The sequence below is a fragment of the Martes martes genome (assembly GCF_963455335.1).
Source record: "Martes martes genome assembly, chromosome: 4".
Lineage (NCBI taxonomy): Eukaryota > Metazoa > Chordata > Mammalia > Carnivora > Mustelidae > Martes > Martes martes.
Genome location: NC_137891.1, coordinates 35581047 through 35596670, shown reverse-complemented (window position 1 = coordinate 35596670; position 15624 = coordinate 35581047). Strand labels below are relative to the sequence as shown.

The 15624-nt window shown below is 43.8% G+C and overlaps 1 protein-coding gene across 1 annotated transcript in view; it reads left to right on the top strand.

Moving 5' to 3' along the window:
• Positions 1-15624, top strand: part of GRHL2 (grainyhead like transcription factor 2) — a 160165-nt gene that overhangs the window by 98678 nt on the left and 45863 nt on the right. The gene's annotated exons all lie outside the window — the stretch shown is intronic.

Sequence of the window (15624 nt, the reverse complement as noted above, 5' to 3'; positions counted from 1 at the left end):
TTGATTTCTCGTGCCTTTTGAATAATGCCACCATTCCCTGCAGATGTTTCTTTCACAAAAGTCTCTGTAAGTAGGGGAAGACTTGTTAACTCGAGCCAGGAGAAAAGGAACTTAACCTCTTACCTTTCTCTCGAAGTTACGCCCATTCAGTTTTGTGCAGTTAAATTGCCTTTCGGGGGTAAGGGAGAAATGGGAGTGTGTGTGTTTTGCTGTGGCCTCCTGCAGGACGGGCCAAGCTGCATGTCCCTCCCAAGTCCTCTAGCTCCCCATGCTTCATTTTAGCATGTGGGGCTGGCAAGGCTGGGCCAGAAGACCTTTTTCAACTACACTGCAGGTTCCCCCAAACAGCCCTGACTGCTGCCGTCTCTTGAGGCAGGAAAGTGTTCAGAACTATGGTCTCCATGGGTAAGTGAGTGGGCAGGCCTCTGACCCCATGAGTCCTTCCAGGTATACCGTGGTTGAGGGAGAGGTACAGAAAGGCCTCTGATCTTCACTCCCTGCAGTATAGCTACCACCATGACCTTGAGCCAAGTCTTCCATGTTGACTGCTTTAGCTTTTCCCATTTTTCTCTGTTGCCAATATGGTTAGAAAGGGTGGTGGTAAAATCTCTGGCTAGTTGTGCGCTGAGGACAGTTGTCCACTACCACACTGATTTGGGTAAAAAAAAGTAAGACTTGCTGATACTCAGATTTGCTTTCCAGACACGTCTCTGATTTTATGAAAACTACAGACTTTCTCCTTATACTCCGTCCTCTGTGTGCTTGAGCTTCTGACCTTTGATCTTTGTTTTTCACTTAAGAGAAGGTTCCAGAAACCTAAGCTTATTTTCTGCCTCAGTTATGTACCATTAAGGAGGGTGTTAGAAGACTGTCTTCAAACTAATGAAAAGGTCAATGTAAACAGTTCCCTTCAATGCTTCATTGTCTACGAGCAGAGGGAAGGCTGGGTGAGAAAGGAAACTGGATGGGAGTTTGTGGGCATGAGTTATGGAAGAAGAAGAATTGCGCAGTGTCTCGTTTCACTCAGGTATGAAACAATGTGAGCAAAATTGGCTTTAGGCCCAAGAAAGGTGACCCAAATGGGTAAGCGGCAATAGAGTGCCAGAATAGCCTAGAGAATGTTCCAATGGCTCAGTGCATGCAGGGAAGGAAGTAGGCCTTGAAATGGGTGGGAGGTCAGGTCCCACACAGAACTGTAGGGGAAGTTTGTCTCTGCGATCCACTCTGCCTCCATTTACAGTTCCTTGTGCAAACCTTGTGCTCCCTGTTCATGCCCCACTCTGTCAGAGGCTAGATGACTGGGCTAGATAATGAAAGGCTGTCTGTGCAATGGCACCGTGGGGCGGGGGCTGGAGTCCTTAGTTAACCATCTGACCTCCCTGGGCTTCAGTTCCCTCCCACATACAAATACAACACTGATCCAGTTGTCTTGGCTGCACCATGCGTTGTGCTGGGGTTACGACGGGTGAAGATCTGGTGCTTGGGGAGGAAGGATAGGGCATCCAGTAACCATCCAGCAGTGTGAGGGGCCAGACGCAGGCCCACCGTGCAGGGGGGAGCACAGGGCTCAGGTGGGATCCTATCACTGATCACTGTAAGCAGACCATAAATGAGAGCTGCCGTCATAGCCCCAGTTTTGATCATCAGGTTGTCTGTGACAATGAGTGCCTGGGAGTGAATGTGTCCGTGGAGGCCTTTCACAGAAAATGCCTCACCAGAAGGGACAGCTGAAATGATGGGAGCTCATGGTGTGGTGAACCAGCAAGGTAGTCATGCTGGGGTTGAACTGACCTTTCTTTTAAACCAGTTCAGACAATGGGGCGCCTGGGTGGCTCAGTGGGTTAAGCCTCTGCCTTCGGCTTGGGTCACGATCCCAGGGTCCTGGAATTGAGCCCAGCTCTCTGCTCAGCAGAGAGCCTGCTTCCTCCCTCTCTCTCTGCCTGCCTGTCTGCCTACTTGTGATCTCTGTCTGTCAAATAAATAAGTAAAATCTTAAAAAACAAAACAAAACAAAACAAAACAAAACAAAACAAAACAAAAAAACAGTTCAGGCAATACTGCTCATTTCCCACAGATAGAAGCTCACTTGTCTTCTTTCCTTATGTGTGGTTGTGCCCATGTGTTGTTCCAGGCTGACAAGTTTAAGCCCACATAGATGACAAATGGCAGTGGGGAATACTTTATATTGCTTTTTGGGGCAGAATTTGTTTGTTTAATATATATTTTTAGTGACTGTTACTTGGTTGTTGCAGTTGTATGCAGTCTGGGTTAATCAATAAGTAATAAAAAAATAATAATTTTCCCCAGACGACTGGAAGGACTTTTTTAAAAGAAAAACATAAAAGTCAAATTTACTTCATTAAGGAGGCAAGAATATTTTTTTTTGTTCAACCTGTAGACCCTAAGATATTACTTTTAAATATTATTGATTCTGGGGTACCTCAGTGGCCCAGTTGGGTAAGTGACCGACTCCTGATTTCTGCTCAGGCCATGATCTCAGGGTTGTGAGATTGAGCCCCATGACAGGCTTTATGCTTGGAGGGGGGAGGTCTTCTTGAGATTCTTTTCATCTGCCCCTCCTCCTGCTAGCACGCATGTGCGCACACGCGCGCGCGCGCGCACACACACACACACACACTCTCTCTCTCTCAAAATGAGTGAATAATGTTTTTAAAAAAATAACATAAAATATTATTGTTTTTAAAATAAGCAGATTGCAAAAACCAAAGCTGTTTTGTTGTTGAGTAAACAGTTTCAACAAAGCAAGAGGTAAAAGCTTCCCTCCCCCAGAAGAGTTGTGATTTTCATAACATGGACTTCTCAGGAGCTGTTGTACTTCTCTTCAAGTTCCTATTTGTAACATCCACAGAGAAATCTTCTGTGGGCTTCGAGGCTGGGGCTCCATTCAGTGTCCCATGTTATTTTGGTTTACATGGCCAGAGGACACAAAGTTATGACCTACAGCTTTCATGTGGCCCAAAGAATGCATGTGTGTGTGTGTGTGTGTGTGTGTGTGTGTGTATCATGCATTTATGTTTATATTTCAATTTTAAAATTTTTTGCCCAATAATCAGGGGATTAGGGTTTTTTATCTAGACTTCCAGATTCTTTTGGATAATGAAAGATTCTGGCATCCATGAGCCCAAGTGTTTGCAAGGCTACTGAGTGTCTCTTGTGAGGTAGTAGCTGTTCTTTTTAATACTTTTTTTAGTCTTTCTGGAGCTTTCCTTACCTGGTCCTCAAGGACATCTGAGTTTTTAATGCCTCAACCATACCCCCTTGAAAACTGAACGTGCAGTTTACATCTTCACTGGTTGTCAGAGTTGGGGAAAGTAATGACCCAATGGAGGGTGCTACGGTATGTCAGAGAGGAGTGGGCCAGGAGCCCTCCAGCATTCTCTGGTTCCTCGGGCCAGACTTTTGGCAGCAGGCCAGAGGTCGATTTGTGTTGGCACTGTTGAGAGAGTTGCTGTGGCCTGTTGAATGTCTGCGATGGAGGTAAATATTTTTTTCTTTTAAAGATTTTATTTATTTATTTGAGAGAGAGAGAGAGAGCATGAATGGAGAAAGGTCAGTAGGAGAAGCAGACTTCCTGTCGAGCAGGGAGCTGGATGCGGGACTCCATCCTGGGACTCCAGGATCATGACCTGGGCTGAAGGCAGTCGCTTAACCAACTGAGCCATCCAGGCGCCCCGATGGTGGTAAATCTTGATCTTTGAAGAAGTTTAAAGGAAAACATCAGAAATCACTTGGGTACAAGTCTAAATACATATCAACAAGTTGGATAACACCACTCCGTGGATAAAAATGAGATTTCTCTCACACAAGACCGACTTTAATGACAGCAGTGTCAGAAGAAACACTAGAAATGTACTTTGAGTCACAGCAGCATCTGAGAAAACCATATGTTTTGCTATGGTAGTAGCTATGTTAAAGGATAGCTTTTATTTGGAGATTTAAGTTTTGGAACATTCATTTGAATAAAACAGTCTGGTATTTAGTAGTCTTACCACACATGTATAATTAAGACCCGATGATAAAGGTTTATGGCTTTTTCTAAGGCATGGTTCCTACTTCTTTCCTTTGTTGCCACCTTACATTTTATTTCTACTCTCCTTTAGCGTGAATAGAAGAAAGGAAAGGTTGTGAAATTCTAATCGTTTAATTTATCTATGAGGGAAAGTTGGGCAAGGGAAGGTGTTAGTACTGTTAGTTAAAATGAAGTCTGAGAATTAACTCCAGATTCTCAGTCTCGATCGCAGCCTGGTTCTGGCAGAATGATCAGTGTTCTTGTACTCAGAACCGGTTTTGCTGGTTGTGCCACAGTGTCCCTCTGCGCAGTGACACAAGCAGCAGAGATAGTCTTCAGCCGGACATTGTTTTCCCCTCAGGGTCTGTGCAGTCTGGAAGCTCATGTAACATGAGCTGGTGTCCCTGGGTCCTGGGGAACGACTCAGGTGATACCTGGGTGGGTGAGGGTCTCTGTGTCCGCGCTGTCACAGATTGGGAATGGATGGGGGACAGAGCACAGGGTGATACAGAAGAAATTGCCCTGAAATGGAGTTCAGGCGGTCGGGGACCTGTCGTGGCCCTGGAAGAGTGGCTTTGGAACTTTCTCTTCTGAGCTTCGGTTTCCTCGAGGGCAGATGACAGAAAGGGGAACGAGGAAGGGTTGACAGAGTATTAAGGTTCAGTCCATGTGATTCTAATGGGAAGATCACAGTGCTACATTCTTTCACATGACTCCCGTTTACAAGGTCATTTCAATTCGTTTTTTTTCCCCTTAGCCAAACATTGGTATCTACAAAGTAGATTTGTTGCTCCCTAATCCCCAGGATGAGGAATTCCCATGCAAGACCCTATTGAACTATGGAGGAGTGGTGAGCTCAGATTCCTGGCACGGAGCACTGCCCTTCTCCAGGCGATGACATCACCCCCAGAGCAGGAGTGTACAAACCCTAATTACAGACTTCCCTTTCTCCCAAGTTTCTAAAGAGATTCTTGAAACCGGGCCCCTTATTTTTGTCCTGTGCCATTTTCTCTTTTCACCGTGATTTCAAGATTAAACCAAACTCGATGTGCCACAAAGGCCTCTCTCATGTGACCACAGACAATTACTTGAGCATTAAGATGCTACTTAGTGCTTTGAGGAATAAGTATCCTTTTTGTGTCTTTCCTCTGGAACACCGTAGCAGATCCCTCCTCCCCCATTTCTATCTTTACCCTTCTTAGGGTTTGTAAACTAAGATGAAGGACGCTTCTTCCCATGAAGCCTCTTTTAATCCCTCTGCATCCAAGCCTTTGGAATGATCATGATCCAATAAAAATGTTCCTCCTCCCTTACGGCCAGCAATGCTAAATAATCAAGCAGTCAGATGCACCCACTACTACCCTATCTCCCATCTCTGATTTTTAAAAAGAATCTATAGTAGTGTAGTAATATGAAATTCTGTCTCTCCCGGGTTCCTCTTTGCTGCCTGTCACCTCTCTTCGCAAAAGCAGTGATTACCCTCCAGAGTGATACCTGCCTACCGCATGCCTCCTTCCCCTCTCTATGCTGAGCTGCTTTTGGGTGACTGGCTAGTCTAGCCTTCTGCTCTGCCGTATCAGCATGAATGTCCTTCCTGCATTGGTTGCAGAAGGCACACATTGGCTATTAGCTTTATGTCTGCAATGTAAGAAACCCGGTAAATGAAAGCCCACATTTCCATAAACTCGAAGCAAATATTTACATGTAAGCAATATTCATTTTAGAGATAGAGTCCTCTAACTTTGGGTCCCTTTGGATGCTTTAAATGAACTGGAATCACGGAAGGGATTTCTGTGTAATTTTTGAAATTGTGAGGAAATTCAAGGTGAGGGGATGCATGTTGATATTTCTTCTGGGCCCTATTTCTCTTAATTTTTGTGCCTTTTATTTATTGCCTTTATGTCTGATTTTGCTCTTCCCAAAGGGATATCACATGAGAACTGAGAGCCAGTCTGAGTGATGGAAATATGGATGTGCTGTGGGATGAGTCAGCTGATTGAGCCAGAAAGTCCAAGTGGAGGTTGGGAGTAAAAAGCTACCTCCTGTATTTGTAAACCCATCCTTAAAGAAGAAAATGAAGTCCCTTTAATGTCCCAGCATGGCCCTGCCGCTGCCCTGGACTTAAGGACATTTGGTGTGGCCTGTGTCACACATTCCTTCATATTGTGAGACATAAATAGAGCTGTCGTGTAGGGTGACTTTGTCCATATGAAGCCCAGAGTTCTTCCTTTTCTCTCTGGATGGGTCAACCCTTTCTCTTCTGTCTTCTCAAGGTACAACCAGTGGTCAGCAAGTGAATCCTAGTTCTTTGCTCCATTGGCTGCTAATGGGTGGGGACAACAGCCTCTCTGTATTCATCATCTCAATTTTAGTAGCTTGAAAGACAGCCTGGTAGAAACACCAGTGCTTTGATCACAGCCTATATGAAAGTAGTAAGTTGGAGAAAATGTAAGTGTTCTAACCATCTTGTACATTGCAAATTATTCAGTCTCTTTTCGTGGAAAATAAGGTTATGCTAATTGAAAGATTGGCTTGAAATTCACCAGAACATATGACTCCATTAAATGGTCCCACTTTTATTGTATCTCTCCCTCCTCCCTTCTCTCTCCCTTCTAATACTTGCATTTAGTGTAAAATATTTAATCAGTTTTTATTGGACCACCTCACAGCACTTAGAAAATTACAGTCTTGATAGTCTTGACAAATCTTGCTTTCCAGGGAGATGTTTCTGAATGGACTGTGTTCTCTTTCTGCCAAATTCCAATGCTGGACACCAATGACAAAACAAGATATGTAAATACTGATTTTCAGGATGAAAAAAGAAACCAAAGGAGTGGCCAAGGAAGACCATATTCCTGATGTCCTGTGGGTTCATGACCTAGTTCGTGCCCCTAACCCCCTACCAGCAGTCTGGGAGCTCTCTTTCTGCTTATAAGACAGTCTGGGATGAAATCAGGTTGATCGATACACTGATTAAGAAAAAGTTACATCCCAGTTTTTTGTCTAAGTAGGACCCAACTTTAAGCAAGTTGTCTAATGGAAAATTAGAGAATATTATAAGGCATCTTTCATGGTCTCAAAAGTAAAGCAAGGTTTGGGGGAGGCTCCTGGGAGGTGTCTTGCAAGGTCAAGATACACACTGCGAAGCAGGGCAAATGGCATTTTTATGTGTTTGCTGGGGCGTGGTGTGAGTGAAGGAAGTTTTAGAAGGGAAAGGTAAACATTTGCTGGAGTCTTTGGTATTGAACTTAAACAAAGCCATGCCTTTGTTCCAGTTTTATAAGGTAATGGATGGCCGGAAAAGCTATAAAGCTAGACTTAATTCCCATATAGAAGGAATAATCTGGAAGGGATCTCACTGAAGATCGCAACGGCCTGATCTTTTGTTAGGATGTGGTGTAGCCATGGTTTCTGGACTGAATTCTGGTTAGGGCTCTGTAACTTCCACGCATGAACTGTTGTATGTGCTCAGAGAAGTAAGTTACAGATTTGGACTTCATAGGCTGACTTGTGTGTGTGTGTGTGTGTGTGTGTGTGTGTGCGTGTGCACACGTGCACCATGGTTAATGTTCAGTGGTTACTGTATACAAGGCACTCTGCCATCTGCTTTGTATGTATCATGCAGTATTAAAATTTTTTTTTAAATTTTATTTATCAGACAGAAACCACAAGCAGGCAGAGAGGCAGGCAGAGAGAGAGAGAGAGAGAGAGAGAGAGGAAGGGAAGCAGGCTCCCTGCCGAGCAGAGAGCCTGATACGGGGCTTGATCCCAGGACCCTGAGATCATGACCTGACCCAAAGGCAGAGGCTTTAACCCACTGAGCCACCCAGGTGCCCCCAGTATTCGTATTTTAAGTGGATATCATTTTTCATTTAAATAATGAAGAATTTGAAGCCCAGAGAGGTTAGCTAGCTTAACTACAGCTTAACTGTAGCTTAACTACAGTTGCACAGCTAACGCAAGGCAGAGGCAGAACTCCCATTTGGACTGTCTAAAGCACGTGCTCTTTCAACACTGCCTTTTTGTATGGGGAGGACCTCGCAGTAGTATATTCTGCATTATCTCTGACAAAGGGGCTGTCACTCCTTTGAAGCAGCTTGCCTGCTGCATGTCATGTACTAGTCCAGGCAACGGACATTCGTGGACCACTAAGTCAGGCAGAGTGTCTGCTCTCAGAGAACATTCTGGCTAGGGTGAGAAGTAAGACACAGCTGTAAATGTAAGACACAGCTGTAAGTAATGTAACATGAGGGGAAGAGTGACAAAGACTCTAATGAAAATAGAGTTAATGTGCCAGGAAAGTTCTGGAAAGGGAGGGAACTCTGTTTTTTATTTTAAAATGTTCCCAACTTCTTACTTTAAAAAAATCACAAATGAAAAGTTGAAAAAATAATACAATTGATGCCATACACCCTTCACTGAGATTGACTCATTGTCAATAATCTGCCAGATTTCCTTTATCTTTTCTCTTACACACACATGCCTGTGCACGTGCCCACACACACACACACACACACACACACTCTTCACTTCTAAATACTCCAACACTTAGAGATCTCCTTTCCGTGGGATCAAGGAAAACATGGGGGAGAATTTGGCTTCTGAGCTGTGTCTAAGGTCAGCTGTAATTTAAGCATGGAGAAGTTGGAAAGAAGAGCAGGCCAGGTGGCCGAACAGGAGGCCAGGAGATGCGGAAGGGCATCTGGAAGGGCAGGGGATTGTGGAGCACAGGAGAGATGGTCAGAGTTGTTTGTAAAGAGGGGAGAATAAAAGTTATGAGAAAGGAGAAGATTGACATGCAGAGAATTGGGCTGTTGGCAAGAGAGGGTTGAGGATGGGACTTTAGACTCATCCCATTGAGGGACTATGGAAGAGAGACCAGACAAGGAAGGCATGGTCAGTAGGAAGAGTGCGGAGGAAGGAAAGGGTGGGGAGGTGGAGAGAGAAGGAAGAAGTGCCGGTGAAGTCAGTGCTGTAGGCAGTGGTTTCTGAGAGCCTGGTTCTCCGCATGCGTCATCTGGGGAAGGAGTTAGAAATGCAAATACTTGGCTCTTTCACCTCAGACCTACTGAATTGGAAGCTGTGGTGATAGGGCCGCATAATCCATATTTTAACAAGACCATATATAAAATATAATCCATATTCTAACGAATTCGAGAACCCCTCCTGATAAATTTGCTATAGAGAAGGCTGACCTTGAAGTAAGCAATTTTAGTTAAAATAGTGAGGAACAAAAGTCAGACTGTCAGGTCAGTGACACGGCCTGTATACTGCCAATAATTTATATATATGCACATGTGTACAAAATGCATGTTGAAAGACATGCGTTGTACCGTAAGATGAACAGACTGGAACAGCCCAGTGTTAAAGAAATCATTATTCCATATTCCCTGGCTCTTTTTTTTTTATTTTTAAAATTTTTTTGAAGATTTTATGTATTTCTTTGACACAGAGAGAGAGTACACAGGTAGGCAGCGTAGGAGGGATTCTCCGCCGAGCAGGGAGCCCGACGCGGGGCTCTATTCCAGGACCCTGGGATCATGACCTGAGCTGAAGGCAGCCGCTTAACTGACTGAGCCACTCAGGAGCCATGAGGCGTGCCCCGCATAGCTCTTTTAAAAAAGAAAAAAACTCTCTTCAAAATGTATTTAGTAAAGTGAGATGCAGAACTGTATATTTACTGTGGTACCATTTGTAAAAAAAAGAATAATGATAGGTATTGCATAGCATATTTCTAGAAGGATACACAAGAAATTGTGAAGGATCATCAAGATCCTTGCTTGTTGGGAGCACCTGGGTGGCTCAGTGGGTTAAGCCTCTGCCTTCAGCTCAGGTCATGATCTCAAGGTCCTGGGATCGAGCCCCACTTTGGGCTCTCTGCTCGGCAGGGAGCCTGTTTCCCACCCCCTCTCTCTGCCTGCCTCTCTGCCTACTTGTGATCTCTCTATCTGTCAAATAAATAAATAAAATCTTAAAAAAAAAAAAAGAATCCTTGGTTGTTGGTTGTTGAGGGAGCTATGCAGGGTGGAGGGGGTTTTTTTATAGTTTAATTCTTTTGTGCCATAGTATTACAAACTCAGTACAAGTTTTAAGTATTAAACATGAACCAAAGAGGATCAAAATAGCAACAAATGATCAGCAAGTTGAGTGAGTGACTCAGTCTGTGCTTCCATTCTTCCTGTGAGCGGGAGCTCAGTATTTATGAAACAGCCCAACCCACTGTTGGGCAAGGTCCAAATTCATCCTCTTCCTGAGGTGCTGTTCCACAAGCTGTGTCCCGGTGACAGAGCAGAATGGCGGAGTCCTGAGATCTGAAGAGTAGGAAAGGTTCTGCCGGAGAGATTTCTCGCTCGCCCTCTCCCCGTCAGAGCCCATGACTCAGCCCTCTAAAAGTGTGGTGCAGAGATAGATTTTCTGATTTTCAAATCAGTTCACCTCAATTCAATATCTTTTTGCTCAAATTAATGTGAGTCATAACTAACCTGCCTTTGCATCATTTGGCAACAGTATCACAGAGTGCCCTGCGGGAGAACCCAGAGAGGAAGGGGGGCTTGTACTGCGGATCTGGGGACCCATAAAGAAGCAGCCTTGCAGGAGCAGTTGGGGAGACAAAATGGGCGGGACCTTGTGGCTGTGCCCTGGGGGTGAGGAAGGGCCTGGGGTCGAAGGGTGGGAGCAGTTGGGAGAGCAGATACCCATGAAGGTGGACGCCATAGTGATGACGATGAGCTCCCTTAGATTTTCATAGCACTTTACAGTTTAAAACATCATCTCTTAAAACATCATCTTAAAACATTTTAAAGTGTCGCACTACCAAGGTGATGATTGTTGTACCTGTTTGAAAATGAGTCCGAGGGGTGCCTGGGTGGCTCAGTGGGTTAAAGCCTCTGCCTTCGGCTCAGGTCATGATTCCAGAGTCCTGGGATCGAGCCCCGCATCGTGCTCTCTGCTCAGCAGGGAGCCTGCTTCCACCCACCCCCCAACCCCTGCCCCGCCTGCCTCTCTGCCTACTTGTGATCTCTGTCTGTCAAATAAATAAATAAAATCTTTAAAAAAAAGAGTCCAAAAGGTCAAATAATTAGTCCAAGGCACACTGCTGGAATCTGCACCAGCTACATAATTTTGAGTTTCCAGGTTTTTGTTTGTTTTTGCTGTGCTTTCCTCTCACTTGGCTTCCAGTTTCAGAGAAAGTTCTTTTTTCTTACAGAACTTCACTTTTGAGTCATCCTGCTTAATCCTTGCTCCAGGGCTCTTAAGTCCCACACTCACCTTTCGGCAACCTCTTCCATTCCCGCTCTCCTACTGTGTGAACACCTCCTCCATCTTGAAAGAAGACTTGGGTTTGCCCCTGCTTTCTGGTACCCTGTTCCTGTTCCTCCCTCCTTCCTCTATCAGACTTCCCAGCTGAGATGCCTTCTCTCCATCTTCAAGTCCTGTCTCCCGCAGCAATCTAGCTTCCTGCCTTTCTCTCCATCAGGCTGGCCTCTCAGAGGGGTGTGGGTCCTCTTCACTTCTGAACCTGGTGGGCCTTTGCTCAGCGTCGCTCTTCTTGTCCTCTTTCTAACTTGGATGTTGGATACTGTGGCCAGAGTTCTATCCCAATAATACCCCCTTGGCCTCCTCAGGTGTTCATTACTTGATCACAATGATGAACATCTTGGTTGGCTTCTTCCCTCACCGGCCTCTTCCCTCACCAACCCCTTCCTTCAGGCTCCTTCTTAACCTCTTCAACACAGATCCTCCTCTCCCATTAGGCTGGTCTCTTCACTCTTTTCAGAGTCAACATCCATCTCGCTTCCAGCTCAAGACCCCTGCATCAAAACTTTTCGGGCTGACTTGCTGATTTCTCAGTTTTTCATCAAGTCTCACCGCATGTATGGTCTGGGATTGTCAGTTTAGTATCTAATGACACACATTCCATAGTAGCGAAACCGTTATGTCCCTCCTCTCCCTTGAGGATAGGGCTGTACTGTATACCACTTCTGCTTCCCGGAGCTTCTATAAATAATATCCTCTATGGCACATACACATGGACATACATAGACAGATATATTCACACTGAATATACAGTTGGTGCTCAATTTACATGTGTTGATATACAAACAAATTTTGAGGATAAATCTGGTCAGAGCAGCTAACTCTGCTGTGTTGTTTTGGTGACTTCAGCTACTCCAGACAGTTCTGGCTCCTAGAAGGTTTGCCTTGTGAAGGTGAGAGCATGGATAAAGAGGGAAATGTGTATTTAGGAAGTTAATTCTCTCTTCATTCATTGGACAACTATTTGTTGAGTATCTTTTTTTTTTTTTAAGATTTTATTTATTTATTTGACAGACAGATCACAAGTAGGCAGAGAGGCAGGCAGAGAGGCAGGCAGAGAGAGAAGGGAGGAAGCAGGCTCCCTGCTGAGCAGAGAGCCCGATGCGGGGCTCGATCCCAGGACGCTGGGATCATGACCTGAGCCGAAGGCAGCGGCTTTAACCCACTGAGCCACCCGGGCGCCCCTATTTGTTGAGTATCTATCACGGGACTGGCACTGGGAATAGAGTGACCTTGAGGCAGACAAGGACGTCCTCTTAGGAGCTCACAGCCTCATAGAGTGGACAGGTAATTAAGCACCAAACAGATAAACAATAAGATATATCCAAACACTGTGAAATTCTTTGAAGAAAATGGAGAAGAGCAGTGTGACAGAGTTTGCTTCTGGTTATGGGCTGAGGTGGGAAGAGGAGGAGGAAGACAACTTTAGATGGGGTGGTCAAAGCTGGTATTTCTGAAGAGTTGGCATTGGACTGGGAATCTGAATGAGAAGAAGGAGCTGGCAATGTGTGCGGCAATCTGTGGGGACCGCGTTGGAGAGAGCGGGCCCAACAAATAGCCAAGGCTCTCGCCTGGGAACAGGCTCGCCTTGTTCTCGAAATGGAAAACGTTGAGGGCTAACATAATATGGAAGACTATGATAGACGATGTGAGTAAACTCAATGTGAATGTATGTATATACAGCTATATCCAGAGTATCTGTAGGAGAAAATAAAGAAATATATCATCAGCTTGTAAATCATTGCCTAGAAGTGCTCTATAAATGGAGGTGTCAGTAAATCTAAGAGCTTCTTAGCTCCTCAGCAGAACGTCAAGCTCTCTGAGGGTAAAGAGTCTGTCTCATCATTCTTGTGTCCCACCATGTAGTGTAATGCCAGGCACAAACAGAAGATACTTGATAAATATTTGATAAATTACTGCATGAAGGCAATGAATGAATTCCCAAGGCTGGGATTTCACATGTTCATATTGTCTACTTTTAGGCTGTCTTTCTGTCTCAATTTGACATTGCATCTGCACCAAAATACCATCATATAAAATGGATTAAAAATGCTGGTATTTAAGAAAACCATCCGTATGGTCTTTAATAATTTTAAGAACCAAGAGGAAAACAGAGTGGGGAAATTGGCAAGAGCACACTTATGTATTTATATATTGTTTGTGTTTTAGGTTGAAAATGCTGATTTCTGGGTGTAGGCTTATGTTGCTGTGATTTGGAGGTTAATGCATGTGCAGTTTCTTGGGAAAGAGCTCTTCAGGGTCTCAAAATAAGGAAAAAAGTAGCTTTCTTTGTCTTTAATCAGAAGGTACTTGAAAATGCAAAATACAGTTGTTTAAAGAGGAAAAAAATAAATGTTTCCGTCAAGTCAGGGACATTGTGATTTTTTTAAATCCCAAATCATTTTGTAAATCAAAGATAGACCCATTTATGTTAAAGGCAAGCTCTGGGGAAAAATCTTAGGAGTTAATAATCAAGTTAATATAGTAATTCTAAAGCCCATTGATCTGTATTTATTTTAATATATCTTACTACATGCATAGTACACAACTGAGAGTTATTACAACCTGGACAAAATCACTTGTCTTATGTAGGAACTACAAAATGGAAATTGCAGTTCATATGTAAAAAAAAGATTTTATTAAGAAATATCAGTTGTCATGAGACTACCTCTGTTTCTGGAAAGGTCTTGGTGTACTTAGAAACTATCTGAATCAATTTCTGAACCAATGACAAAATTTAAATACTATCTATTATCTGCCTAGATACACCTGATTTAATGAGTATTTTTCTAAGAAATAAATTATGTACTGTCAGAATTATAGGAAAATTAATAACAATTTTGAAAACATTATATGAACGTATGTAACATTCATAATTATTGGGTGACAGACCCAGTTGTTCATGGCATTTATATGCTCTCTACATAATCAGCGCTCCTGCTGGAGTTAAGAATTTTCTCTGCTTCCGAATGTTTATAGCAGCAATGTCCACAATAGCCAAACTATGGAAAGAACCTTGATGTTCATCAACAGATGAATGGATAAAGAAGATGTGGTATATATCTACAATGGAATACTATGCAGCCATCAAAAGAAATGAAATCTTGCCATTTGCCACGACGTGGATGGAACTAGAGGGTATTATGCTTAGCGAAATATGTCAGTCGGAGAAAGACAACTATCATATGATCTCCCTGATATGAGGAAGTGGAGATGCAATGTGGGGGGTTTGGGGGGTAGGAAAAGAAAAAATGAAACAAGATGGTATCAGGAGGGAGACAAACCATAAAAGACTCAATCTCAAAAAACAGACTGAGGGTTGCTGGGGGGAAGGGGGACGGGAGAGGGTGGTGGGGATATGGAATACATTATATGTTTATTAAAAAATTTAAAAATTAAAAAAAAAAGAATTTTCTGTGCTTGACATTTGGATGAGCATTTGGTGGGGGAAAGCATACCTTTTCCCTAAGTTTCTATAACACACATTTGCAAACAGTGCTTTAGATAAACTTCCAAGAAATTGGCTTTCACATTTGCCTGCTATGCATGGAACTGGGACATGGTTGGGTTTACAAGATGAAACAAATAAATGCTTATCAGTTCTCAAGCCAAGGTTTAGTTAATTCCCTTCCATAGCTTCCCAACCCCTCTACCCCCCAGCTGCAGTTAAAGTTCAACCATTTAGGTTTTGACTGCAGCACAGTGAGACTCTGGTTGATACCATCAGGCACTGAAACTCTGCTTCGCTCTTGGTTCAGGCAGCCAGGCCAGAGGAGAGCAGTGCCAACTCTTTTATAAAATCCCTGCCTGTTAGGATAATTCTGGGAACTGCCAACCTAATGTAGCAGAGAGGGAGGATTCTTACGTTGCTTACATTCTGTAGAATCAGGATGCCATGAGTCAGAGAGCCCATTGGACCTTCTACTAAGAATCTTCCTCTATTAAAAGACCCTGATTTAAGTGTGTCCAGGTAGGCTCTAGCGTGTTGTAGCTCATTTGACCTCTAAAGACCCTTGCTACTGGGTGGCTGACTGTTCCAGCTCCTGCAAAGAGGAGTTAGCCCTATTTCTCATAGTTCATTACCAGTGGATCTGTCCCACTCAAGTAGCCCTTGTAAGTATATGCATTCCATCAGCCCAGCTCTCTTAGTTGTGATTGGAGCTGACAAAGGCCCCAGTTAATATTGCGTCCTGCCTGAGTGTGGTCCACTGTGCATGATGCATGGATAATTCACTGACCTGACTCTGAATCCTGATACCTTAGGAGATATGCCTGCA